At 46.4% G+C, this 27,105-nt stretch overlaps 1 protein-coding gene and 1 long non-coding RNA gene across 8 annotated transcripts in view; one reads left to right on the top strand and one right to left on the bottom strand.

The window, feature by feature from the left end:
• Positions 1 to 4,932: 4,932 nt before the first annotated feature.
• LOC107315720 lies at positions 4,933 to 8,227 on the bottom strand. Its single transcript, XR_001556039.2, has 2 exons — positions 7,315 to 8,227; positions 4,933 to 5,193 (listed from the first exon to the last, which is right to left on the bottom strand). It is a non-coding gene; the product is annotated as an uncharacterized LOC107315720 (long non-coding RNA).
• An 835-nt stretch (positions 8,228 to 9,062) lies between these two features.
• ZMIZ1 (zinc finger MIZ-type containing 1) overlaps positions 9,063 to 27,105 on the top strand; it is a 319,493-nt gene continuing 301,450 nt past the window's right edge. For 6 of the 7 annotated variants that reach the window (XM_015866340.2, XM_015866349.2, XM_015866341.2 and 3 more), the window contains exon 1: positions 9,064 to 9,193. The gene's annotated coding sequence lies outside the window, so the exon portion shown is untranslated. Of the gene's footprint in view, positions 9,194 to 27,105 lie in introns of all 7 variants that reach the window. The other variant, XM_015866343.2, reaches the window with a different exon arrangement.

The following is a 27,105-nucleotide window of genomic DNA, read 5'->3' as shown; positions in this document are numbered from 1 at the left end:
GCTGGCTTGGGTTTTCTCTTCCTCACTCTGCAGAGCCTCCAGCCATCAAGAAGTGACTCCAAACAATCCTCAAAGAAGGCAACTCTGAGTAGAGGATAGGTGCATTAGCAGAGATTGCCCATAGTTTTCTTTTACCTGAGAAAATGACAAATCAAAATGACAACAGCAACATGAGAACGTGTACTTTCTTTTAGAAAAGGTGCGTTTTGATTTCAGGACTTTCATAGGCTACCCAGTACTTTCCTGATCTAACCTTCAAGTCCTATCAAGACAGTATAGGATGTAGTGTTTGAGGTGTCATTGCTAACCGCTGCATACACCTGAAGATGTATTGTCTGAACAGAAATAATTCTGAACATCTCCATTGAGTTTTATTCAGTATTTAAACAATCCCCCATAACAGTACCCCTGTAATGTACATCATACACCCTTTTACTTGGGTTTGGGATTTTTCCAGGTTTTTAAAGGTGAAGTCTAGGTAGTACTTAGCACTCTTAAAAGTACTTCTACATGTTGGGACTCTTTTTGCTCTAGCTACCAGATAGGATCTAACTGCTGCATGCCACCTACCAGAAGAAAAGAAATCCAGAAAGAAAATATGGAAAAGTGGGGTTGGTATAAGGAATTTCATCAAATGTTAGGATGCCATTAATTCAGGACAGAATTGCTATATGTTTCTCTGGAGGAAAAAAAAAAAAAAAAAAAAAAAAAAGAAAGAAAAAAAAAAGTATACTTATGTACAATAACAGGAAATCAAATGGATGCTATTCCAGTATGTATGGGAAACTGGTATTCACAGCCTGAACCTCTGATTAATCAGCTGAGGCAAGAAGTGTCAGGTCAGCTGTGGGAGCACAGGTGAGGGTAAACCAGTTGTGCTTCCAGAAGGGGTGGAGCTTGACTCCACCTCTTCTAGACTTCATTTAAGGGCTGACCACCACTAGGCAGCATCTCTTGGAGATTGCCTTTGTGTTTTCCAGCCAGGCTGAAGGCATCTGTACTGGTAAGTTTTTCCTGTAGGTAACCTTTTGGATGTTTATCACCATCCTTCTTGTATTATTACCATCTTTGTATTATTTTCTCTACATAGCATGTATGGTATGTATACTGGAAAATGCATACATATAGAAATCAAATAAAAGAAAATCCTTCAGCTAAAAAAACACTTAAAAGATTACTTCTCAGCTTTTAAATTTTGGAGGGCAAGATAGAGTGGAACAAGTGTGATTCTGCTTGAGATAACAGGACAATTCTTCCTCTTTAAAGAAACAAGTCTAGCAAGCAAACACTCCCAACCTTCCCTCTGTAATCATATATCGTGATGCAGCAAATAATATGCAGTAGCTGCCTGGCTGTGGCTCAAATGAGGGATGAAGCCAATGGGCTTTGTTTGCTCTGTAGAGAGAAAACTTCACAGTGAGTTTGCAGAGGTTAGCAAGGACAGTATGTTCAGGTGGTTTAGCCTACATTTAAATGAGAATGACTCAACTCAGTGATTTAAAATACACCTGTACTGTGGTTGGCTTGTTAGAACAAGGCACCTTCCAGTTCAGCTCACAAGTCAGGAACAGGTACAGGTTCTGGTCATGTATGTGCTACAGATTTTTGAGCTAATCCTGTTGCCTAGATTTCCAAGAATATCTTCCATTCCTAGATGTTCTTGTTGCAAATATTTAGCGAAGGATACCTTCATGCATCCCAACAGTCAGCAGCAAGTTGTCACTTGTGTCAGAATTGCTCATGCAAAGATCTCAGACCAATCAGTTAACTACACAGACACCACTTGTGATACATATCAATATGCATATATTTGTATTTATTGAGATCTACTTACATTTAACAGTATTTATTCCTATTGTTCGTACAGACCAAAAAAACAAACAAACAAAAGCCGAACACACTGAAGTAAGGAATAAGCCTGTTGCTAACTACAGGTGTTTTCATTCTCATGCTATCAACTTGAGACACTGTGGACATGATTTTCAGAAAAACACAACTCTTCTTGTGAAGGAATCTGAATGTCAACTGTCCCACCAAACTGCTTTTGCAAATCTGATGAACCAAAACATGTTTCAGAAATTAGGCTTTTTTTCCTACCTATGCAAACATTTGTGTGGCATGTGGAGAAACGTCAAGTCTGAGGGACCTTGCTGGATTGCTGAAAATATGTTCATTCTTAGAAATGAAGTAGAAAATAGTTGCTATAAAAGCCAGCTTCTCTTGTTTTAATTTTATTTCTTTAAGTGTCTTCAAAGAAATGACTAAAAGAAAACAACACCTGAATGATATGGAATGTGCTGGGGCACAGTAGTTGCCATGTATGCGGGGTTTTTTGGCCCATGCAAATAGACTTAGGTTTATATGAGTAACTGTGTGACTGTGAGTCCCCTAAATCCTCTTAAAGCTGTGTTGTAAATCCTGAGGAAGCTCCCCTTTGTGTGTTTTCTTAAGGTATTTGGTGTCGGTAGCTTAAAACTGCTCTTCGGTTGGCTCTTGGTTGTAGTGGTCCTGAGGAAGCTGAGTATGAGCAAACAATGCTGCAGTGGTGCTGTGTGGGCCAACAGGAACACCTGCAATGAGGTGGCACAGGGAGGAATATTTCTGCTTAAGTGCAAGTCAGGTTGGTTCCTTCCCAGTGGATGCAAGCCTCATGAGTGCAGGTATCACCTATAAAAGCAGCATGTGGCGGAAGTGATTAAAGCTTCACACAATGTGTTTTGGAGCAGCCAGCTTTTAGTGTGAAACATCTAGTGGATGCTCTGTGTCGCATCCCTCTGTCACACTGCCCACTAAGCAGGCCCCATAAGCCCAGCATAGCACAGCGGAGCTGCTCTGCAAGCAGTGCAGTGGTCAATGGGGCTGAACACCAGCCACCCTGCTGGTCTATGTGACTCACAATGAGATGCATGCACACACAGTGAGTGTGTTTGCAAAGCTCCCCTTCCTTCTGTGGCTGCAGTTGTTAAGGAGCAGTGAACTGCCCAGGCAACTCCATGCCCACCAAGCAGAGGCCTGCTTATTCCTGCAACACAAAGCAGAGGGAAGCCCTGAGGCCTGCAGTGCAGGGTGGGTGGGGAAAGCCGGGACAGAAGGCAGGGAGTAGTTGAGCATTAGCTCTGACCTACCATGAAATCCAATTTATAGTTATTTTTTAAAATTGATATTTATTATTATTTTCTCTGTTAATAGAGTCTGAAAGAAGTTGTGCCCAGGCATGGCAGTTCTGTTTGATGGTAAAGTAGTACCCTCTCTCCAGTTACTTGTGCAAAAATACCTGTGTTTTTATTTAAGAAGTGTGTACTCCTGAGCTGCCTCCTCCTTTCCTTCCCCACTAGGTTACATGACTGACACTTTTGCCATGACAAATCCATGAGTGTTTTAAAAATTTACCATGAAAACCCTGGAGCTTTAATTATTGTGCATTTACATAATTAGTGCAAATACATGCAATTACCATGTGTACCTACACAATTACCAGCTACAATGATGTACTAACAATCCTTATTAAACTTTGGTGGGGGAGGGCCACGTTGATTGTATGCACAAGGAACATCTGTAGCCCTGTCCTCCTTTTCTCTCCCTTGCTGGAAGCAACCATGTGTTTAGGGATAGGGTTGGTGTTCTGGGAGCAGTGACATGCTGGAAGTAGGTCAGTCAGCTGTCCAAATCGGACTTCTAGGAGGTGAAAATACAGGATGGTTATTCTCGATAATGTTTCTAGGACATAGTTTCTGCAGTTAGTGCAATGCCATCAATACTTGATTACCCATGGGTTAATTATCCAAACTGCAAGGTAACTGTGCTGCTTCAGTATGTGCATCTTTGCTCACGTCTGCAGTTCACCTGAGTAGAATCTGGCAGTTTCTGTCACAGTTGTACTTCCCTTGTCTTGGAGCTACAAGAGTCTACATAAAGTGAGTCCTCTGACTTTGTGCCTTGTGGTGGCTGTGTCTACCTGAATATGTCTACTACAAGTGTTTCCAAATTACTTATTTATCTTGATTAATCTTCTAGCCGTCCACAACTATGCTCATTAAAACACAGCCATAAGTGTCATATGTACATGCTTCTTAAACACCTCCAGGGACAGTGACTCTACCACTTTTCTGGGTAGCCTGTTCCAATACACTACTGCTCCTTCAGAGAGGAAGCTTTTCCTAATACCTAACCTAATCAAAACCCAGAATTCTGGGCAAATTTGACTGAAGCCATCATGAAAACATTAGATGTGCTGACTCAGTAGTTCTCTGGGATCTTGTTCTCTGGGAATATTTTTCTACTTCTGTTGGTTTGTGGACGATGGAATAGAACAAGTGATGCATTAAGGACTGTACCTTTTCCTATTGTTTCCAGTTTTACTCTTATTCCGGTCCTCAGCTGCAAGGAATTGCCTGTGGTACCTGTGGGAGAGCCTTTCAACAGAACTCCTCGCTGCTCCCTCTCCTCTGGGTAGTGCTTCATGTAGGAAGGAAAATGGTCTGCTGCCCATTTCCTTTGCCACATGAAACATGGCTTGGGCTTTTTGCATGTAAGTCTATGGAGTGTATGGTTGTCGAAAAGAGCCTGCGTTTTGGTTGTGTTTGTTGCTTTTTTCTTTTTTTTTTTTTAACCTCTTCTCAAAGTAGAAAGCCATTGAGTCTGCTAAAACAGTGAAAAATTAAGAGGCTAATTGTTGCTGCTAAATGCAATAAAGTAGTACTTTGGGCTCTCAGGCATGTTTTATGACCGATATGGCAATTACTGAATAAAATCCCATGTCCTGGAATGTTTATTTGTGTAAACAACTTATGGTTATTTATTCATATTTTATGAATATTTTTTTCACAATTGTATTAACCATCCCTTGCGGTACAATATGCAGTTGGTCAGGAAAAGAGGGGGGGAAAAAAAAAGCCACATGCTAAATGGAAGGATCCATTGAGAATCTAGTCCTGAACGTGTTTAAGGCTCTGTTTTATTCAGCACGATTAGCTGCGTTACAAGACACCATTATGTTCTGGCAAGCTCTGTCTGATTTGAAGCAGTCCTCTCTCTCCTCACAATAACACTTTATTTGCTGGTCTCTTTCCATGCTGGTGGGCTGGCTCATTTAAAACCTCTCACATAAACTCGGACCAGGGTTCAACCAAGATGCTCTCCAGCTGGTATTGGTGGCATTTGACATCTTTTCTTTATGACTGGGTCATGTAAGAGCTGAAGACAAGGGGAGAAACAGAAGTAGATTTTTGGATCTCAGTATGTATGCTCTGCAAATGGCTGCATTTGTTGTTTTTTAAATCTCATGATCTTCTGCAATTAAAATTCAGTTCAGGCTTAAAAAAAAAAAAAGACTTTATTGTTAAAATCAGGCAGTAGGGAGTCAAATGGTAAAATAAATACTGCTATCCGTCTGTGAAACAAGAATCCACATCATGGTCAGCTCTGCTAACATAGTGAATGAAATGATTTCAGGGTAGTTATGTGCATGTCTGGTTTTACATAAGGTTACATGATTGCATTATTTGTGGTCATTCAAAATCCTCGGGTGCTTTTTACAAGACTATGGTGTTGCGTGCAGCTGGAAAATAGCCAAAGTGCTTTGCTAATTATATTCTGCCTGAGTACATTCCCTGAAGTTAAAGCTTGGATAAAGTTCTGTTTTCTTTTTCACTTTTTCATCCTGAATTTGTATAAGGCAGCAAAAAAAAAAAAAAAAAAAAGTTTAATAACAACAGAAGAGATTGCAGTCCTTACTTATAAATCTTACCTTCAGTGTTTGGAAGATCATTTTTTTTATGGACAAGGTTTGGACCAGTTGAGTGACTTCAGCCCAGACCAAATTTTGGTTTGAAATTTCTCAAAGTTGAGATTTACTTGGTTTTTTATCTTAGACTGAATTGGTTCTAACAGGGCACTGTCTTGATCTGCTTCAGAAGGGTGGATTATACACACTGGGGTGAAGAGTGTTTATGTCCCTGTAAAAGTACACTTTCAGCACTATATAAATAGCACGTTTACAATGTTGCATTTCCTCAGCTCGCATGTGAAGTTCCTTCTCAGTAACTTATAATCACACGGTGTGCCTTCTCTTCCTATTCTTCTCGTTTTTGTTTTAGCTTTGTTTTTTAATTTTGTTTTGTCCTGTTTTAAACTGTATCCTTGACTCTTGAAGGCACACATCCTGGATTTTAATGCTATCTCACCAATCACATTTTTAAAGGCTTTATTCCCGTTGCCAAACTAGCCAAGTCACCTTGCTTAACCTAGCAGGGTATGCCAGGGAGGGCTGGGTGTGATATTGTAAGCCAGAGCCTGGTGCTACACATAGGGCACCCTATGCCCAGTGGAGCCCTGGGCACTGAGCTGCCCAGTGGTGGTCCCATAGTCATGGTATGTGCAAGGCCAGGGGCTTGGTTATGCCAGCTGCCTTTTAGCAGCACACCGGAGTACAGAGCTGTGTACCAAGTTCCAGTCAAGAATAAGCATGGTACTGAAGCAGTACGTGCTCAGAAACACCAAAGGGGGTTCAAATTGAAGATGACCTGCAGGTGTTCTTAGCTTTCAAAAGGGAAGGGGAAAAAAAGAGAGCCCAAACCTCCAGCCACTTTCCTCTTAATGTCATGATTGTTTTCAATCTGTTTTTCTCAGTAAAACAGTAAAATTGTTTACTTTTTCCTCTAGGACTCTGCTTGCATAACCGCATACTTCCTTAGTGACTTTGCATGGTAATTTCATGTCTAATTAAAGAATTCACGTAAACTTTTTTTTTCTTTTTTTTTTTTTTTTTCCCCCCCCCGCTCTGTAAGAGATTAAACACTACACAAGTTTGTCTACTCGTGGTGAAATGCGTACACCCTGACTGCAGCCCCACTTGGCCATCTGGTTGCCTCCCCCGACGTAACGTGCTACTAGGTGCGTTACCCCACAGCCCATCCTGCGCTACCCCGGGTTACCCTGGACTGGGTTACGGCAGCGGGTGCACGGGCGGTCGGGCTCCTGCCCGAGGCATCCCCAGGCTGCAACGAGCTGCGAGCACTCACTCGGCACGACGCGTGCCCAGCCTGGGTTCTACCTCACCAGCTCCATCCCGGTGTGTGGCCGTAGTATGAGTTACGATAGCAGTAGAATTCATTTCCACTACGGCTGAGGGCGGGGGGAGGTTCTGCTTTAACACGCGATCCTATGGGGGCGGTGTCTCCGCCCGCCGCGGGTTGTATGGCACGGCAGAGGTTGGCAGACCCGCCTCGGGCACCGCGGGGAGCAGTGGTGGTGGTGGTGGCGATCGGTTCTTTGCCACCCCGGGAGGCCCCGCGGCGCTGCGGGGGGAGCACCTACCTGCGGCGGGCGAGCTGTGCCCCGTACTGCGGCCAAGGCTGCGCAAGGCTGCGGTTAATGGCCAACCTTATCGTGCGGGCCGGTTTGGAGCAACGACACGCCAAGCCCGCCGTCCGCCCCCGTCTTTGTCTGAGCCAGAGGTTGTGACACCTCAACGCGTTGCTGCTTTATGGGACGCTAATCGCAAATGAGCGTAGCGCCGAGGCACGGCGCGGCTGCAGGGGCTCCAGCGCCCCGCGATAGAGCTGCCGCCCGCTCCCCCGCTCTGCGGGGGCAACGAGGGCGGCTGGGGCCGGCGGCTCCCGCGGCGCCTTTAAGGGCTCGGGTGCGCGCGGCCGGCTGGCAGCGGCATTGTTCCCTGACGTCACTGGCAGCAGCGCGGCGGCGGCGGCTCTCCAAGTTGCCTTTGTTATTCGGCGCTCCCCGGCTGACACCGCGGCCGCAAGCAAAACGCGGAGCCGGAGCAGCGCGGAGCGGCGGGAGGGAGGGAGAGGGGTGACCCGGGGCCGGGAGCCGCGGGATGCGGAGGGGCTCGGCCCGGGGAGGGCGGCGGAGAGATATAGGAATGGGGGAGAGGGAGGGGAAAAAATAAAATCTCCGTTCCTTGGTTCTGCGGCTCCTTCCCCTCCGCCGGCAGCGAGGCGGTGCGGGGCCGCCGCTGTTTTCGCTTGCGTCTCCTAATTGCGGAACGTGGGAGCCCCGCTGGAGCGGGGTGGGTGTGCGGGATGCGCTAACGGCCGTCAGAAGCGTGGAACGTCCCTGCGAGCGGGCGGCAGTGGGGGGAGAAGCCGGGGGAGCGCGGCTTCAGCAGATCGGCGCCCGTCAGCCGAGGCCGGCGCCGCACCGCCGTCTCGCTGGGAATCGCGCTGCATTTCCTCGGGAGCAGGAAAAAAACCACCCACCCGGTCCCACACCCGCCCTATTGTCGGCGCCCCGGGCCGCCCGCCCGCCCCCCCCGCCGCCGGGGCCGCCCCCCCGGCCCGCCCCGCCGCCCCCGCCTGCTCTGGGCCGCCCCCTTCCCCCGGGGCGAGCACCCCCCGGGCCGCGGCTCTCTCCTACCTGGGTGGCGGCGGGGCCGGGGCCGAGGTGAACCCCGTGGGGCGGCGGCCCCCGCCCGCCCGCAGGTCCCCCGGCCCCGCAACGAGCCGCGGCACTCGGAGGTACCACGCGCTCCGGAGCGCGCTCGTTGCGGGGTGGTTTCCCCCTATTTAATAACAGCAATTCAGCAGGGAGGATATTTGCCTGCTCTCAGTTTCCAGAGTGGAAGGGTTTTCTCTCTCTCTTTTTTTTTTTTTTTCTCTTTTTTTTTTTTTTCCTCCTCTTTGCGTGCGTGCGTGCCATTCAGGAAGGCTTAAACGCGACTCCCCGCCTTAAACCCGCTGTAAGACAATATTTGTGTTTTAACTCGGCTCTCAGCTTAACTCCGGGTGCTCGGCGGGTGGGGGCAGAGGGGAAGGGAGAGGGCGAGGGAAGAGCGTCCCCGCAGGAGGGAGGCAGCTCCCTTTCAGATAGGAATCTGGGACAGATTTTGCCAGCAGCCACAAAGCATGGCCCTTTGGTAATAGAATAGCCAATGTAATTTGACACTTCAACTTGCTGTGCTCTCTGCTAGTTGATTCACTTACTCACCCACTAACATTGAGCTCCTTTTCACTGTCTGTGGGCAAGGAAAAAAAAAAAAAAGGAAGGGAGGAGGGAGAGGAGACAAGAGGGGAGGAGGGAGAGGAGACGAGGGGGGGGAGAGAAAGAAAAAAGGGAGCGGGGGGAGAAGGGCGAAAGGGGGGAATAAGAAAAAAACACCTATTCAAAAATCCCCCCGGAGAGCTGCGCGGCACTTGGGGAGAGGAGCCGGCGTGCCGCTCCGCGCCGTGCAGCCGAGGTAAGTTTGGCGGCCGCTCTCGCTCCGAGCCCGGGCAGGGGTCGCGCCTCGGCGGAGCGCGAACAATGGGGCGGGCGGGGAGCGCCCCGCGGGTTGCACCGGGCGGGTGGAGAGCCGGGCCCGGCGGCGGGGAGGCGGCCCCGAGCCGGGAATGCCCTTGCGGGGGCTCGGCAACCGGGACGAGTTGCCGCGGCGTGGGGCCGCCGGCCGCCAAAACAAAAGGGGCCGGGGCTCGGGGCCGGGGCGGCGGCTGCCCCCGGGCGGGCGGGCGAGCGCCGTCGGGGCGGGCGGGCGGCGAGCCCCGGGGCCGCGAGCGTGCGCTTGGCCGGGGAGACGCGCGGGGGAGCTTGCGGCCGCTTTCCGTGCTGCGGGAAGCTCGCCTGGGTGGAAATTCCTTGTGTCTGGGTTTTGAAAGCCAGTTGGGACCGGGGCCTCTCTCGGCAGGCAGGAGGAAGGAGCGGCCCCCCGCCTCCTCCCGCTGCCGCCCTCCCTCCCCCCGGTGCATCTGTCCAGGAAGCCGCTGGGCGGAGGGGAGGGGGCCGGGGGCAGGGGCCGGGGGGGGGGGGGGGGGGAGGCCCGGCCGCCGTTCGCCGCCCGGCCGCCTTTGTGAGAGGGGAACGGGGAAAGCGCTGCCCGGCGCTACGGAGCGGGGCGGGCGGAGCGCGGGGCTCGAGCCACTCTAGGAATGTAAACACGCGCAGAGCCGGCCGGCCCCGGCGCTGCCTGAGCGCTGCCCGAACCCTGCGCCGCTCTGCTGCTGCTCCGTGCCGGTGGCGGCTGCTCGGGGCCACAACCGGGATTTTCGACTGCAAACTTTGTTTCGCACGTGGGAAGTTGCATTTCGGTGCTGCCTTTCAGGCTGCGATGAGGGGCGCCGGAGCGGGCGTCGCGTTTCGGGTTTTGTTTCAGCCAACTGCAGACAGCGTTTATCAGTTCTTAAAGGTGCAATGTACGCTCTGGGGGAAACGGAGCCCCCAAAGTGCGGAGGAACGGCGTTGTGAGGGTCGCAGGGTCCCGCTGGGCAGCGCAGCGGCGGGGAGAACGTCCCCCATCCGGGCCGTGCGGAGAGATTTCCCGAGACCGCAGCGAACTTAAGGCACAGCCCCGCGTTCCCGGCTGCCCGTGCCCGTGTACATTTCTGTGCTTCGGTTAATAATCTGCAAACGGCTTAATGGCTCCGGAGTGCCCGAGGAATAGGTTTTCTCCGTTGACTTGCGCAGGCCCGAACGGAGCGCTGCCCCGGCCCTTTCTCAATGCGCTGACATGAGAGAAGAGGATTTAACTTGGCAGCCTGAACAAATGCTCTATCAAAGGTTTCCTAAGAGACAGTGGGAGAGCGGGGGAGATGAATGACCCGAGGGAGTTGTAGGGTGCTACCTATGCAGGTTTCCTTTTAAATACGAAATGGCCATTTAGGGCTCTGAATAAAACTGCGCGCATCAGAAAGGCGACAGGCTTATAAAATTTAAAAGGGCAAAAGCCCATTAATGCTGTGGCGGAGCTCTGGCTCCCAGCTCTGCTTGAGTGCTTCCAAGCGCCTCGAAGTGCCAAAGCTTTTAAGGATTCCTGAGCAGCGACTCCCCTGGGGCTGGGGGACCTCGGCCTCGCATGCGGGCAGCCCTTCTCCTGGGTGGGGGGACGTGGGCTGGGGACACTCAGGAGTGGGAGCTGGCGCTGTTACGGGGGCACGCGGGAGCCCCTCGATGTGTGCGAGATTCTGTAGATGGGGGCTCGGAGTAGGGAAGTTTCACAGAGAGCAGAATGAAATGGTAGTGCCCCGGCAGCCTGTGGGAGAGCAGGGGTCTGCTCACCAATGGGGACGCTCTCCGGTTCAAACTTCCCCTTCCTTCTCACGCTAGAGAGAAATTTACTATGGCATCAATCTTGTCTTGGCGGGCCCGATTCAGGTTTGTGAATGCCAGAAGACTCGCTCTGACCTTTCTCTGTTCAAGTTGAGGATGTTGAAACACCAGCCATCAAACAAAAGGCACATTGAAAGCCGGCTCTGCACCGAGCACGTGTGGCTGTGGGGTAGCGGGGTTCGTCTGGGGGTTGTGTGCCTGAGTTGGGCTGGGGGAGGAGAGAGAAAAGGCCGCTTACTGCTGGAATGAGAGGATGGAAAACATGACTTGAAGTGCTCCAAATATCTTGGAGTCAAGGACCTTTTTCCTTCTATCTTTACTTTAAAGAGTCTTAGGAAAAATGTCTTGTTCTCTACTTTTTTTTTTATAATTAATTATTTTTCTTTCTTTCTTATTTTAATTGATGTATAATTAACAAATAAATATTTTTAATATATTTTTTTCCTGTGGATGGAAACCACAGATTTTGCAGAATTTATCAACTTACTTGTAAAACAAAACAACCCCCAGGATCTTAGGAAAATTAAATGCCTTTAGTATTACATCTTAAGCAATAAAAATTCTCTGGGATTTACTTGAAAGAGTTGGGATTTTTATCTACTAAGGAGAGTGCTACCTCAAAAAGTAGCGTGGATGTAAAGATGGTTGTAAGTTGTAATTTAAACTTATTTGGGGCTGTCAGAGTTTAAAAAGAACACCCTCAGGAGCAGTCAACGCAGATATCTAACCTGGCAGCAGCATTCCTGTCAATGTAGATAGATGCTGTTATTGTGTACATTGTTTACGGGCCACAATACCTTAAGTAAACATTGATCATGATTAGAAACAATAATTGAGGCTGTGGCAAAGGATCAATGAAAACTTTGTTTCAGGGAAGAAGCGAGTTGCTGTGCGTATATACAGAGAGCGTTTTGTGCCGCCTGAGATGTGCAGTGTTAATGCGGTATGAAATTCTGGTTTTAGACTATTTTAAGAAATCCACAGAAGATGACAGATCAGTTTTTGCATCATGTAAGAGATGTGCCCCATTCCACGTTGGTAACAGGAACTGAAAGGAGAGAGCTCTGCACGTCATGTTTCCATTCATAACTTTTCTTGGGAGCTGCTTACACTTCTCCCCAAATCTCCCACCAAAGGTTTTTTGGAGACAAAAAACACAGGAAAAACCAACTCCTCAAACCTGGTGGGTGACAGTTGCATTGCTGATACTACAGTTGGAGACCATGTTGTCTACTTTGTAGCAGCTTGGGGTTGGCCAGCAGCTGGAGAGCCTAGTTTCAGTCTTGAAAAGGAAGAGAAATGTATCTCAGGGAGGAAAAAAAAGTTGCAATTCCATTTGCCTTCCTCAGTGTTTCTGATAGGCCTCCATCTACAGCCCAGCCCTGCGGAAAGGACAGGAGATAAGGTGGCTGGGGCTGTGCCCCACCTGGGTACCTGCTTCCCACAGGTGTGTAGGGATGCAACCAATGTCTGTGGGGGCAGGTGGGAGCACTGTGCAATTGGCTGCGTGGTTGGTTTTTTTTGTTTGTTTTTTTGGTTGTTTTTTGCTCTTCATTGGACCCATTTTTGTGAAGCCCCATCTTGTGTTACAGCAGAGAGACACGACTATTGCTGAAGAGTGGAGGATTGGTTTGTACTTGTTCTCATCAACTGCCTGGTGCGGGACAAGGAACATGATCCTTCCTTACGTGTTTACATCTTTTTATGAGAAACATCAGTATTCAGTGCCACAGTGCTGTGTGCGAGCACTGATGTACCTGCTGCTCAGATGTTTTCCTTTCCCTGAATTTAGGCACATCAGCTTTCCTGCTGATGGTATGTTGAGGCAGTGTCAGTGATATTAGGAATCATTTCTGCTTTTAAATGGTGTCTTTGGCTCAAAAACAAGGTTTGTGAATTGGAATATTGCTCTGTCATATTGATTTTTCTTCTGCTTCTCTTTCTAAAAGCACAACCTTCTTAGGTAGTGATTTTATTTTATTTATTTATTTCTACTGGGTTTCATGGGATTAGCATTGTGCTTGGTTAATGTTTGAAGTTTTTCAAAGTAATTGAGGCCATGAGAGAAATGGTCAGCAAGGGTTTGTAACGGATCTCCACAGCTTGACTGCTGGAGGCAGTAGTGCATTATGAGAGTAGAAGATGGTTGTACACTTGTTGCATGTTATTTTGGGTTCAGCTACTTCAAGATGCATTGGAGTTTATGTGGCCTGTGAAGGTGTGGTGTACTCACCACGTCTCAGTACTGTGTCACTACCCCTTATTAAGCAGGACAAATTGCTATGGATATTATGTGTCTGGAAGGGGGGAAGAAGTTATTTTTAGGTAGGCAAAGTCACTTTCCATCATTTCTCCTGCAAGCATCAACACAGATTAACTTACTTGGCAAGGAATGAGACATTCATTGCAGAACGTTCCCTTTGGAAGCCCTGGGTAGGCAACCATTAGGCCATGATTTCCTTCAGGTGCTTATGCTTTTTAAACCTGTACTGGAGGATAGGAAAAGCAATTTGTGCTCCTCTACTGGGTCCTGGAACAGCCAAAAGGGGAAGGGCTGCAGGTTGGCACTTGATGAGTTGGGGTTTAGTATCTAGTTAATATCTGCACTCAGAGACCCATACGTCCTTTCATTAGACAATTCAGTAAATCGAACTGTTTCATATTTTGTGTAGTGCTTTAAAATTGAGGTAGTACCGTGTAAGCTATCATGTTAGTATTCCATTAAGATAAATGTGAGAAGTGTATCCCTTTGTTGACAATCAGCATTTGTTTTGACTGAGTGGAACAGCTCTGATTCCTGAAAGTAGTGATCCCAAAGTGGTACAGAAAGGCTGTTGGTTCAGTATGGTTGGAGATGGAAATCATTACTCCAAAGCCATAGGTAGGTGTGATGCTATAAGTTCTGTAAATTCAATCAAACTGGATTTGGATTTCCTTTCCTTTTCCTTTTTTGTTTTCATAAGGACTTCGATTTCCCTCCTGATATACCTCTTATTCATCTGTCAGTGATGATGTGGATGGTGATGAGCTGATTTCTAAATCAGATGCTGTTCTGCTGAAGAAGCCCCTTTCTGCAGCTCTGTGCCCTTACCTGGGCAATGTTGAGCTACCTGCACTGTTGACACGGCCTTTTTGCTCACATCTTCCCCAGATCTCCAGCTTCTGGGGAGCTGGCTGACTATGAGCAGGCACACTGTGCTGCCTGGAACTCAGTAAGCAATAGAAGAGCAGCATTGCTGTGGGTCTGGCTTTGGAAATGAAAATAACTCTAACCCATATGTAATCCTGGAGTGCTGTTAGAGCTAGCATGAGAATGAAAGTCTCAGGCTTTGTGTGCCTGATAGTGTTGTGCAAAGCAAGTATGGTAGTTTCTTGCTGTCTTTATTTGGTTGTCTTTAAATCTCTATTTCCAATGCTCCAGGCTGCCACTTGCAACCTCTCTAGAGCCGTGTGTTGGTGGGCAGAATTACAATGACTGGAGAAAACCAACTTCTTGGTCTGTCCAATGCATGAATGTGGGTAGGGTCTGCCTCAGCTATGTTGCAGCTCTTTGTACCTGGGCAGTGCCATTTTACATCCTTGCCAATTGGATAGAGACAAGCATTTGAGGAGCAAGAGGAACAGAAATATGTTGACAAGTTTCACGTCAGTCTTTTGGAGATTTCCAGATAGTGTCATAACTAATCAGAATGGTTTTTTTAATTGAGATTGTGGTAACACAGATACGTGACAGAATAGTAGGGGCTTCAATTGGCCATTTAGTAGCAGAAACAGTTCCCTTGATGAATATCTGATTGTTTCTTGGCCGTGCTCCTGATCCCCTCTAAGAACAGCGGAGCCTTTTAGGCTGCCCTGAAATACACACCTCCTGGATCTCCATTGGAAATTTTGAAGGACAAGTTGCTCTCTCTTGTTACTGAAACCCTGTTCCAAATGGAGATTAACTGATGGAGTAAAGGCTCATTCCACAAACGTGAGCATGGAGGGCTGGGCACAGTGGGGCAGCTGGGGGTCAGGACTGAGACTGGGCTTCCCTGCCAGCTGCCTGGTTCACAGTAGTGCTGAAAGAGTGGGATTTCCCTGATTTTAGCATGGCTTCTGTTTTACTGAAGGTTGAAAATAGCTTTAAATTTATGAGGGTTCTTACAACTTCTCTTCTTTGTATTGCTGCAGCTCAGATCCTTCCCCATGCTGTTCTCTTGGGATGGTTTGGAGTGTTGTCCAACACCCACCTGATAACTGTGTGTCCTACAGCTCAAAGGTTACCACCTGCCTTTGGTTATTTTAGAGGTGTGACAGGGTAAAAGTGAGGTGGAGGGGCTGAGCGGCACTGAGGAAGTGCTGGTGTCTCAGGATGAAAGACCCCCACCCTGGCACATTGGCATGTTGCCTGCCAGGGATCATGGGCAGCTTGTCTATCCCACTGCCCAGCTGGAATGGTTTGACAACCAGCTCTGTCACTTTTACACTTTAATGTTCTAACATTGATACGACAACAGAAGTTCTGTTTTGTTTTCTCTTTCTCTCTTCTCTCCAAGGCTGCTTTCCTCCCCCACCCCCCATTAAAAAAGAAAAAAAAAAAAAAGGCAGGATAAGAGCTTTAAACAGCATTTTTAAATACTTTGTTGACATTACGTTCTCCAAAGAATGGTTTGTTTATATATTTCTCCATATAGGAAGAGAGGAGGACTTATTATCCTACAGGTTTTCAGGGGAGAGAAGAATGATGTGGTTGTCAGGCAGCCTGGCCGATCTCTTGGTGTCCTGCTTGTAAGTCTGTGTTTGTTCAGCGCTCTTGTGGCCCTTTTCCTGGCAGTGGGATCACAGAAGTTAACTTGTTTACAGCTGGTGTGCAGCTTATGTTGGCTTCCCTTGCAGCGCCCCGGCGCTCCCCCCAACCTTTTCAATGATAGCTTTTCTTCCCTCCTCTTCTCAGCACAGGTTGATGCACTTTACATTTGATAAAACTTTTTTTTTTTTTTTTTCCCTTCTCTTTTAAAAGATGGAAATACTTCTAAAAATACTCCAAGCCTGTGAACTGTCATGCTGCAGATGCTCCCGAGACCCTGGTGTCTGTGGCTTTTTGGGTGCTTTGTGGAGCTGGAGGTTCCCGGTGCTCTGCCAGTGTTCAGCAGCATGGTGGTTGCCAGCTGCACTGAGTCCTGTCTGCAGGCGTGGGTGGCCCAACTGAGGCCATGTGAGTGTGGTGTGTCTGTTGTATTTTGCATGGTTGGCTCACTGCATGAGTGTTGGGCTTCCTTGTGTCCACAGATTTTCTCTTCTCTTCCTCCTGAAAGACCTGCTCTGTTATGGGACACTGAAAACCACTCTCACTTGCTATTTAAAAAATAGATCACAAGAACAATGTGTGCATCTTTTCCTGTACTCCTCTCAAGTATGAGTTTTATCCCCAAATTTACATCACTGTTTAAATAAGTTGGAGATTGCAGTCCAGCTGGAGCGTGATAGCATTCGACATGGGAGCCTCCTGGCTTTCCAACTGAATGCATAGCTCTGGCTTTTGGCACTGTGAAACCCTGACATCTCGCACATTAAAATCATAACAGCATTATGTAAGGAGAAGTTATTTTAGGTCACTTGCAGTGCCTCCTAAAACTCAGCTCCAGCAGCCTTGTGAGCTGGAACGTGCGGGCTCATGCAGCCCCAGCTGTGGGCAGTGTCCAGGCATGGTGCCGCCTCCTGTCCTGCCCTCTGTCCCCAGCTCAGCCCCAGTCCTGTGCCTCCAGGGGGCTGGGAGCAAGGGGGAGGGTTGGGGGGAGTTCAGGGAATATGGGGTGTGGGGGGCTCCAAGGCCAGCAAAGAATGTTGGCAACTCAGCATGTGCGTAATGTGGGCATCTCTGTGATGTTGGCCTTTCTGCTCTTTGCTGTGAGATGAGAAAAGCTATGGCAACTGCTTCTGGCAGCCAATGACTGCCATCATTTTTATTCTGCCTTTATTCCTGGCAGGTTGTTTGTGAAGTAACCAGCAGCCAGGGGGCCTGGGGAGTGTGGAAGGCATCTGCCGGGGTCTGGAGCTGGGGCTTGAGGTGCAGGAGAGCAGATGGGCACCTTAAACTCAGGGCTGGGTGTTTTGTGTAAGCAAAAGATCAGGGTCATTTTGTCTGTAAATAAATGCAAAAGCATGTGAAATTTCTGATTCGTCTGTTGAAGTTCCTTTTGTTAACACGTTGTTACATTAAGCATCCATTTTGAAGAGTTTGGCGCCTTGCCCCTAGGACAGCAGAATGCAGTTGCTCCCTCTTAGCCTTGTTCAGTGCACTGTTTTTCACCATGCATAGCTATGGTGGTCCTTGCACACGCCGCATGGTGCCAGATGAGCATGTGTAACAAATGCATGTTTACCCTGTAATGGGCAATGCTAACTGCATGCAGGTAAACACATTAGCAAGCTGGAATGAGTGAAGGGAGGGCAGAAAGGCTGCTGTTGGGAAGCTCCCAGGCTATGCCATAGTGACTAAGGCGGCTTGATAGCTTCCTTATTGCCACCATCTGCCTTCTGCCGGCTGGGGCTTGCAGCGTGGTGAGGTCCTGCTGCTTGCGGGTGGCAGGCAGGGCACTGGTAAACAACTGTGGACACAGCTCTGAATGTCCTTGGTTGCAGCTCTGTGATAACTCTCTCATTAGGTTTGTTTAATCGTGTGAAAATAAAATAAATATAATTCCAAGCGAGACAGCATTTTCATTTCATTAAATTCTGTATTTTAAGTGCCTATATAAATTATTTACTCAATGTGTGAGCCTCTTGTGAAATGCGTCGTGGAAAAAAAGTCTTGTATTGGTATCCTTGGAATACCACTCTTTTGAAAATCCCACCCAAATTTCAAACATTTGCTGGCAGTTTTATGGTGTCATATGATTTAAATCCTGATTTAAAACTTTGAGTTCAGTCATCCAAAAGGGAGCAGTGTGTCGGCACTGAGTCTTCATTCTCCTTTGTCTGAAACTGCAGCTACAGCCCTCAACACCTCTTCCTCAATAAAGAGAAATGTAAATCAAGAATACTTGTCACATCGCCAACGTCTTGTCCTAGCAATATACCAGCATACTAAATCATAAAAGGAAGAAATGTTCATATCTCCTGTCATATGAGAAATATATTTTTAAGTATATCTCTGCTCTATTTGTGGTCTTTTGATGTTCATGAATTTACACTTTGTTCTACTGAAGACAACTTCACCTGATAAACATCCCACTGAAGTTACAAGGGACTGGGAAGTCAAGCTCCATTCTCACCATTGCACCTGACTTATGAATAACCTGTAGGAAATGAAATACGATGCACATATGCTAATCTCTTACATAGGCTGTCTGACATCTACGTTTAGTAAGGATTAAACTCCTCTAAAGAAGCTCAGAGGATGCAGGAATTCTCTGGCTGTTGATCTTTTTGTGTTTGTAACGTAGAATATTTTTAGCCTAAGATACAAAAATACATACTTATGTATCCAAAGAGAATGTTGTTTCCATTTATTATAAAACCTTGGATGGGAAACAAGATGTTAGACCTATTATAATGCAACCCAGCAATTAACATATGTTGGCCTGCCTCTGCCAAGGCTGTCTTGTGAGTAATGCAGGTTGCACAAGCGGAGGAGTCGGGTTGTTTGTCTGTGACAAGCCATCCATACATGCATGAGTGATCAGATTGCACAGCCATCAGCCGAGGATAGGATGCGAATCTGTGTTTGAATCTAAAAGCAATTATAGTTTAAATTTCCAAACTGAATGCAGCTGAGAGGGCAATTTTGACTTTTTTTCCTGTTGCCAATAAAAAAATAAAAATCTCTTGTGCAACATTGAGAAAATTGAGGTAATGATCAGTGGAAGCTTGCAAGTTTTTGAGAGGTTGTTTGGTTTGGTTTGGTTTTTAAATTATGCAATGACTGAATGACAAGAGTGAGGAATGTCTGAGATGCGCACAGCAGTGGGAGCCCCCTGTCACCCTTTCAGAGATTTCTAGGTGCTGTATTTGGGTACCAGTGACTAAGACCCTGCTTCTCCCTTCAGAGGGGCCTTCTGCAGCTGAGGGGTGGTGTGGTTTGGTTCAGCTGGGAATGTTTTCTCCATGCTGAAGGCCAACACAGAGGCAGTCATAGCTGGAAAACATACTTCTTGTGTAAAGTGTTGAGTATTTTCTACGGGTTTATTACTTCCACCCAAATATGCACTTTTTGCAGTTACACATAGGAAGAAGAAAAAAAGCAGAAGCTTAAGCTGAAAGTATGTATGTATATAAAGTTGAATTATAGGGAAGTCCAGCTTTTGCTTGTTTTCCACTAATGAAGAGTACATGACCAATTAAGACCTACTAAGTGTTACAGGAAGACAAAAGGTATACTGTGGGTTTAAATTAACAAAAGGCATCCTCTGAAGATTTTGAAGGTCGAATATGCTTAAACTCTAAAATGTGCTCCAATTAGTGCTCTATTTAGAAGCAGATTTTGTTTCTTAACCTGAGAGCAGACTGCTGTACGCTGGCTGAGGGCTTACTGTAGCTCATAGTTGTGGTTGGTCGCTGTGGGCTGCTCTCAGTGTGAACCAGTCATCGTGGCTGGGGGACAGGAACACAGAGAAAGAATAGCAGTTGGCATCTGTATGCGTTGTATATAGGTGTTTACCTCTGGTTCTTGGGTACCTTACCATGGCTGAGTGCAGTGCATCACCACTTTTTTTAGAGGGTTACATGTTCAAATTGTAGCTTTGACACTGTCTGTTAAGCTATAAATAAAGCTTGACTATGACAATGATGGCCTTCAGGCTACTTTTTGACTGTAAATTCACAATTGTTGCTTTTGCCTTGAGCGTCATTTTCAAGCTGTGCAGCCTGTATGGTGTTGAAGAAAAGAACTTGAGAACTGTGGCCTTTAGTGCTCTGTTCTGAGTTCTGATCAGTCTAACTTAAGATTGCCTGCCTTAAAATACTTGGACACTAGAAGCCAGGCCCACAGAATCACTTAAAACAGTAATAGACCTGCCTTTTGCAAGATTTGGCTCTGAAGGTTTGTTTGGGTTTTGCATTTTTAAGTTTCATCCACAGTCACAAGTGCTAGAAACTCAGTAAGTAAACAGAAGATGCTGTTACTATCAGCTGACTTCAGGAGCTGGGTCTTTAGTGCATACATGAAAACAGCAGCAGCCTCAGCTTCAAGGCTGCTGCCTTTCCTTCCAGTGCTGTGTTGCATGGGGCTGGGAGCAGCCCTGTTGTGCCTGTAGGCTGCTGCAGTTGCTGGCCATGCCCAGGGCACTGAGCATCTTTTTCAACTAGGCATGTACTGAAAGTTTTTACAAATGGAATGACTGAGTGTAACGCTTGCTTCTCCACTCCAATGCTATCAGTCTAGAACAGGCAGATCCAACAGAATTTTTGGAGATGCTGAAAAAAGGGGGAAATAGTCGGGTGGTAAAATACACAACAAAGAACGTGTAGCTGGCTTTACCTCCTTCGTGGCATTTTGACTGTAAAAAATGACATTGCTGAATTTGTATCAGTGTATTATTTGTTCTGCTTTTAAATATCCGACAGAAGGCTTTGATCCATGGGCACTGTTGTTACCTCCACCTATGACCCAGCAGCTGTGTGTAGTACTGCTGGATATCTATCCTTTAGAGGCAGCTCTAAGTGAATAGTTTTGCCTGTGATAATTCTGGTTGGTCAAGTCTATGCTAATTGATGCACTTTGTGCTGTTGTTCTGATGCTTAAGTAGCACCTGTGAGCAGGTTTTATTAAAGCTGCATCTGTAGGTGCACACTAAATACCTTTGATATCTCACCTGTGATGGTGGTGGAGCTGCTGGTAAGAATGACAGCTGCTGGCAATAAATGAGGACAGTAATAGAAGGCTCAGTGCTGGGTACAGCACCATAAATCATAAGGCAAAAGCAGCAAGAGCACTGACAAATTGGTGAGCAGCTGCAAACAGCACTTTGCAGGTAAGAATTATTGTGCTTATTCCTGATAAGTGCTCAGAGCCCACCTCTTCCATGTTTGTGGGTGATGGCCCTGGTGTGCGGGCACTTGGGAGTCTGGCCTGGGGATAGTGAGCATTCAGCCTTGTGCCATCCTCACAGCGTGCACTGAGCCTTCATTTTCATCCCTGGTGCGTTCAAGTGGGAGTTTTCCCCTTCTGGGAGAAATACTCTAAATGTTTTTTGTAGCTGACAAGTTGTTTTATTTTGTTTCCTTGGAGACTTTGAAGCAGCGTTTTAGAAAGGTAGAGAGGAGGGGATGGATTTGGCTGACTTAAAACCAGCTTGCTTTTTTAGCCTTTGCCTGGAGGGGTGTGAGGAGCCTCCATGGTAGAAAACAATCCTACTCTTCTATCATAAGAGAAATGAAAAGTATTTTAATGAAATAATGATAGGAAACAGATGGTGATGGGCTGGCAACTGGACTGTTTTTGTACTCTAAAATGTGTCAGAGGCATCTCAGTGTCCCATTATGTCCTGGGGGCAGGTGGGGACTGAGGTTCCCCAGGGTCGCTGTACCTGGAGCTGTGCACTTCTGAAATATGGTATAATATAAATGGGAGCCCCTGTGAACACTGATGTTGGCAGAGCTGTGCCTGTGTATCTGCAAGGGCTTGGATGAAGCTTGCCACTCTTCTCTACTGTGCTTACGGTGTAGTGCATTCTCTAACAGCTACCTTTGTCTGGTGCTATAAGCTATGTACTTTAAGCATATAAATAAGATGTTCCTAAGACGGTGCTTTAAACAGCATCATTTACATATGGGGTAATTATGGATCTACCTGAAGCTGCCAGTCCCACTTTGAGTACATGTATGGGAACTGTTGATTCATGGAATGAACCACTGGTTGAGTACCCCCCCCCCCATGCTCCCTGAGGAGCAACCAGTGTTGGGCTGCATGTCTGTGATCAGCCTGTTAGGCTCAATGTTTGTGTGATTCATGGTTAGCGGGACAGGTCACTGATGGGACAAAGGGCTTTGTTTATTTAGGGGTGTGCTTCTGGTATTTGTTTTCCTCTCATTAAGTTTTATTCTCAGCTGGGTTAGCTGCCATTGATACAGCTGACTGCAGGGTTAGTTCTTGTGCTGGTACCAGGCTGTTGTGTTCTGGGAAAACACAAGGCAGGGGCTTGTTTTCAGCTTCACTTGATTTAGTACTATAGCTGCCTGCGGGTGCCATTTACCTGGCTGTTGGGGGTGTGGTTTAACCCAACAAGCAGCTAAACAGCATGCATCCCTTCTCTTGCTCCTTACCTCCTAATGAGATCAGAAAGAGAACTGGGGGGGGGGAGGGAGAATGAAGAGCCAAAAACAGAAACAGTTCAGTAGCGACTAAAACATTGGTGCTTTAGTGGCATTGTTTTTCTCCTCGAGCCAGGACATAGCATCATACCAGGCACTCGGAAGGAAAAAATCATTTCCATACAACCTGCAACAAGGTTGAGTGACATGGTGATGTCCAGCAGATAAGCCAGAGGACACAGTGATGGTGGCACCAGGAAGGGAGGATGATAAGTTAAGTGAGGTGGCTTGAGCACAGGGTAACGTTTTTCACAGTGTTTTTCTTGGTTGTTTCTCCTGGCCTGGGGTAGACCATGTTGTTAATGCTGTGGGAGCTGTATCCTGATGCCTGGTACAAACATGCTGAGCTGGAAAGAGGTGGGTGGTCGTTGTTTCCATCCCCATGCTGCAGTGTGGCCTTGTTGAGACTGCCTCATCCTCCCAGCTCCCTGCTGTTGTCATTTGCACCCTTACACTGTGTTACCATCAGTGTTTGTGCAGGTGCATGATGAATCACATGGGTGAGCCCATTGAGAAAACAAAAACCGTCCTGTGCTCCTATATATGTTCTCTTGGCCAATGCAGCTCCCTGCATGGACTGTGATGTGAATGTAGCACTGATGGCCTGGCTGCATGGAGTTTGGGAGTGGGGGCTCCCAAATCAAGAAATCAGATGGATCCATGCAATTAACTGAAAATACTGAACCCAACTCATGAATAGATTGAATTGAGTGGTTAAAACCACAGTGTTTTGATTTGTGTAAATTTATTTTCCTGTTAGTGCTGTAGCATCTGTTACTGGGGGCAGGTAGAGTCTCACTAAATGGAAGCATGATTTACATGTAACATTCCCTACAATAGGGTGTCTTGCTTAGTGCAGCACCAGGAACTAGTTCAGAGTCCCAAAACCAGGAAAAAATTATCAAAGAGAGTATATGCCTGTGGGACTGTGCCTGTGTGGGCTGCAGGCAGCTTCTTAGTCAAGGAAGACTTATACTTCTTGTACTTCTTGGCCAAACCATTGGTCAAGTCTGTGATCTGGGAGGCTGTAAGCCTCCCCATTTTTCATTGAAGCAAGGTGGAAGCTCGAAACTGCCAGTCTTTGGTTAAGGGTGCTTTAGAAGTACAGCAAAGCAGGAGCTGCCTGCTGTAGGGGTTGGCAGAAATGAGTGTAGAAGGTGGCTTTGGGTTCCTCAGCTTGTGGAAGTCCTAATGTAGAGTTATTCCTCTGGTTGTGGTGTTTGATTTTTTTTGTTGATGTTGTTAGAATCATAGATTGGCCTGGGTTGAAAAGGACTATAATGATCATCTAGTTTCAGTCCCCTGCTGTGTGCAGGGTTGCCAACCACTAGACCAGGCTGCCCAGAAGGCAGTGTGTTAGGGATGCGTGTCTTTTGTGTGACCTGCTGTTTTACTGAAATTGCTTATTTTTTTGTTGAAGCAAGTGATGGAACTTCCCACTGTAGAGCTGGCAGGAGATGGCATGAAATTTGATACCCATCCTGATTCAGGCTTGATGTGTCCAGGGGACACCTTCAGCCCAGCCAGCTGTGGCAGGTACAGCCACCGTATGGTGTCACAGTGCACAGTGAGGCCTAAGCCTGCAGCCCTTGCAGGGGAACAGGGATCCCTTTTGCATCTGAGAGTTCCCACTGGCACTTGCCCTTCCTGGGGGGAACTGAGGCAGGTAGGGTGGGCAACTGCTTTCTGGGGCTGTGTTAGAGGCAGCTGGCAGGAACTTCTGCTGGGGCTTGTGGGGGCCATGCCTTTCCTACAGCGTATGGTGATGCGAGCTCCCAGGCACTGCTGTTCTACAGAAAACCATTGTCATTAATCCACATGGCTTGACTAAATGCCAGTTGCAGTTGTAAATTATTATTTCTTAAGTTCCTGAAGTAACACGGGGGGTACTATATTTTGTGCTGCTTGCCTTTACTGTTGTTTTGTAGCTTGATGTGGGGTTTTAGCTTGCAGGCCAGCTTGCAAGCAGCCCCATTGCTTTGCTAATTAGTTTGTTGCTCTTGTCACTGATATGTGTGTGCTGTCTGGGGGATGCCTCATGGTCTTGGGGGAAGAATCAAGCAAGAATATGAATGGCCAATACTTGCATGCATTTAGCCAGGGACACTTGCAGCCATCTCACTGAAGAATTCCCTTGGCACGCTGTTAATGCTCAGAGTTAGTGGGTATGTGTTTGTGCAGGGGCCGTGCAGTGTCCCTACGTGGAGAGTGGATTCACTGTCTGCTGCTCTCTGGGTTCAGCACAGCATAAAGGGGTTGATGAGGAAAATCATGTAGCTTTGTATGCCGGTGTTCTGTACAGTTGACCTTTATTATGAAATAGCTTTTGGAAATGCCTCTTTTTTTTTTTTTTTTAAATAATGGAGTCAAAATGGTTCCAAAATTAAAATTATGCCCTCAAAACTGAGTTGTATAGATCTCCGTCTCTTGCCTTCGTTTTCTTTCAGTGGTTTTATTTTGTTAAATAATGAGTGTTCTTAAATGCATATTTTTATCAAGTGACTGGTAATGCCTGAAACAAGCCTCTATTCTATCAAGTGCAATGCATGAAATTCCTGCAAATTTGATATTTTCCACTAATATGAAGTGAAGCATCCAAAAATCCCCAAGTGACTTGAAGTTTTTCAAGTTCATTTCAAGTTTATAGAGTACTTGATCTAGTGGGAGGTGCAACCTGGTCCAGTGGGATGCATTTCTGTCTGTAGCAGGGACTGTGACTTCTAAAAATCCTAAAAATTAAGGGTATAGACTCATTTTGCAGGGGTCTTTTTTATTTTCGTAATTGGTACTTCTCATTATATTCTGAACAAATTACTTACTGAAGTATTTCTGTGTGTCCCTATGGTAAGGGTGACATAGTATGAACTTATTTTGTTATTCATGGTCTTATTTTGTGACTGTATGTATTAATTTCAGTGAAATTGTGTTTAAAATCCTTCTTGTTTATATGTTGAACTCTCATAGTGTATTATTAAAATCAGTCAGTATATAGTTGTATGGCTTTCCTTTGACTGCCTTCTCCAGAGTGAGTTTGTATCTGATCATGGGATATGAGGAAAAGCAGGCTGAAATATGCAGGGATGCAGCTTTCTGATAGCTGTGGGGTTTCTGCAGATTCCAGAAATTAATGGTGAGTCTTCAGTGCATTACAAGTTAATAAAAACTTACAGCAGACATTATTTATATCGAAGCACAAAATAAATATTGAATTTTCTTTTTAAGAGAAAATTGCTTGGGGGATTCTGACAGTTAGTGAATCACTCTGCCAGGCTTTGTGGTTTTAAAGCCAGAATGCTTACGCTTGAGAGCATTTTTTTCTGTCCTATTTCTCTATCAAAGGCTCTACAGATGAACAGAGGAAGCTGGCAGATGAGCTGGCTTATGGGAGGAAATAGTTAAAGCAGCTGAGCACCAGCACTAGCAAATGCATAAACAAACCTGTAAAAGTAGCTTTCATGTTATCATTATGAACTCACAGTTTTTAAATGTTCTCATACCTGATGCAGAATAGGCTAGGAACTATGATGCTAAAACTGACTGAGCCATACTTTTGACTGCAGAATACTGATGGGCAGGCAGCAGTTTGGCTGCTCTCTGCCACACAGGTCACTGAGGTAGCACAGACCTGTGGCGTTGCTTCCTGGTAGTGATGTGCAGCTTCTTGCACTGCTCTGGGGATTTGGGAGGTGCTGCTGCTCATGCTCCCAAAACTTTTTGTATCTTCCAAGCTCTTAATCATTGTGAATTAAATAATCGTTGTGAATAAAATTTAGATTAGACTATTAAAGATTTAAGTGTTTTAAATCCTGAAACTCATTCTGTCTGTAGAGTTCAAGGGTTTATTCATGTGCAGCACCATGGAAATTGCCACTGAAGGTACATGAGCTGCCTCATGGCTGACTCCTACTTAAGCCTTTTGTAGGAAAAGGTTAAAATGGATTTACTGCATCCGCAAAGTAGCCTGCTCAAATTTATTTGGGTGAGGTTTCAAAATATGTACAGTTATTCAGGTTTCAGTCTAGTTCCTTGACAATGTGTTTGCAGAATGCTAACCACTTAAAAGGAGCTTGGGGTTTTAGATTTCCACGTTGCTGCTCCTCTGTTTGCAAGCCAGGCAATGAAGGATAGGGCTGGTCTATGAAGCTGACAGAGCAGCTCCTTTCCCTGACCCCAGCCACTTGAGAACCAGGTGATGCAGTAAGCATGAGAGGAAAATCAAAGTCACAATCCTGTAAATATTTATGTACGTAGTTAAGGTTAGACATAAAAATGGTTATTTGAACTTAGTTGAACTTGCACAGAGAGCTAAGAATACGTGTAAATATTTGTGGTCTGGAACCTATTTCAGATTTGAAAAAATATTTAAAGTACTTAAAAATGTATTATTTTTTTAATACTGCAAAACCCTCTGCTGCAACAAGATGCATTCAGACAATGCAGACCCTGCCATGTGGGTAGTGCCTTCCAGCAACAACAGGCTGGGTAACTGCAGGCTTCCAACTTGTGCAGTTCCGTTGGTTTGCTCCTGTGGTGCCCTGAGCAAGAACTCAGTGTTGGGTTGGAGGGTAGGAGGCTTGGTGTTGGGTCACTGAACTTGTGATGGCAGTTGTCTGATTCAACTAATTCTTCCCTGTTAGATTTCTGAAGCAATTTTGAATGGGTTGCTAAGGCTCTGACTACTTGCCCATCCCACCCATCCCAGCAGTAAAATGGGGTTAACTGTGCAGTCTTTCTTCCAATTTTGCCTGGACTTCTTGT

This window comes from Coturnix japonica, chromosome 6, assembly GCF_001577835.2.
Source record: "Coturnix japonica isolate 7356 chromosome 6, Coturnix japonica 2.1, whole genome shotgun sequence".
Taxonomy (NCBI): Eukaryota; Metazoa; Chordata; class Aves; order Galliformes; family Phasianidae; genus Coturnix; species Coturnix japonica.
This window is presented reverse-complemented; position numbering and strand designations above follow the sequence as displayed.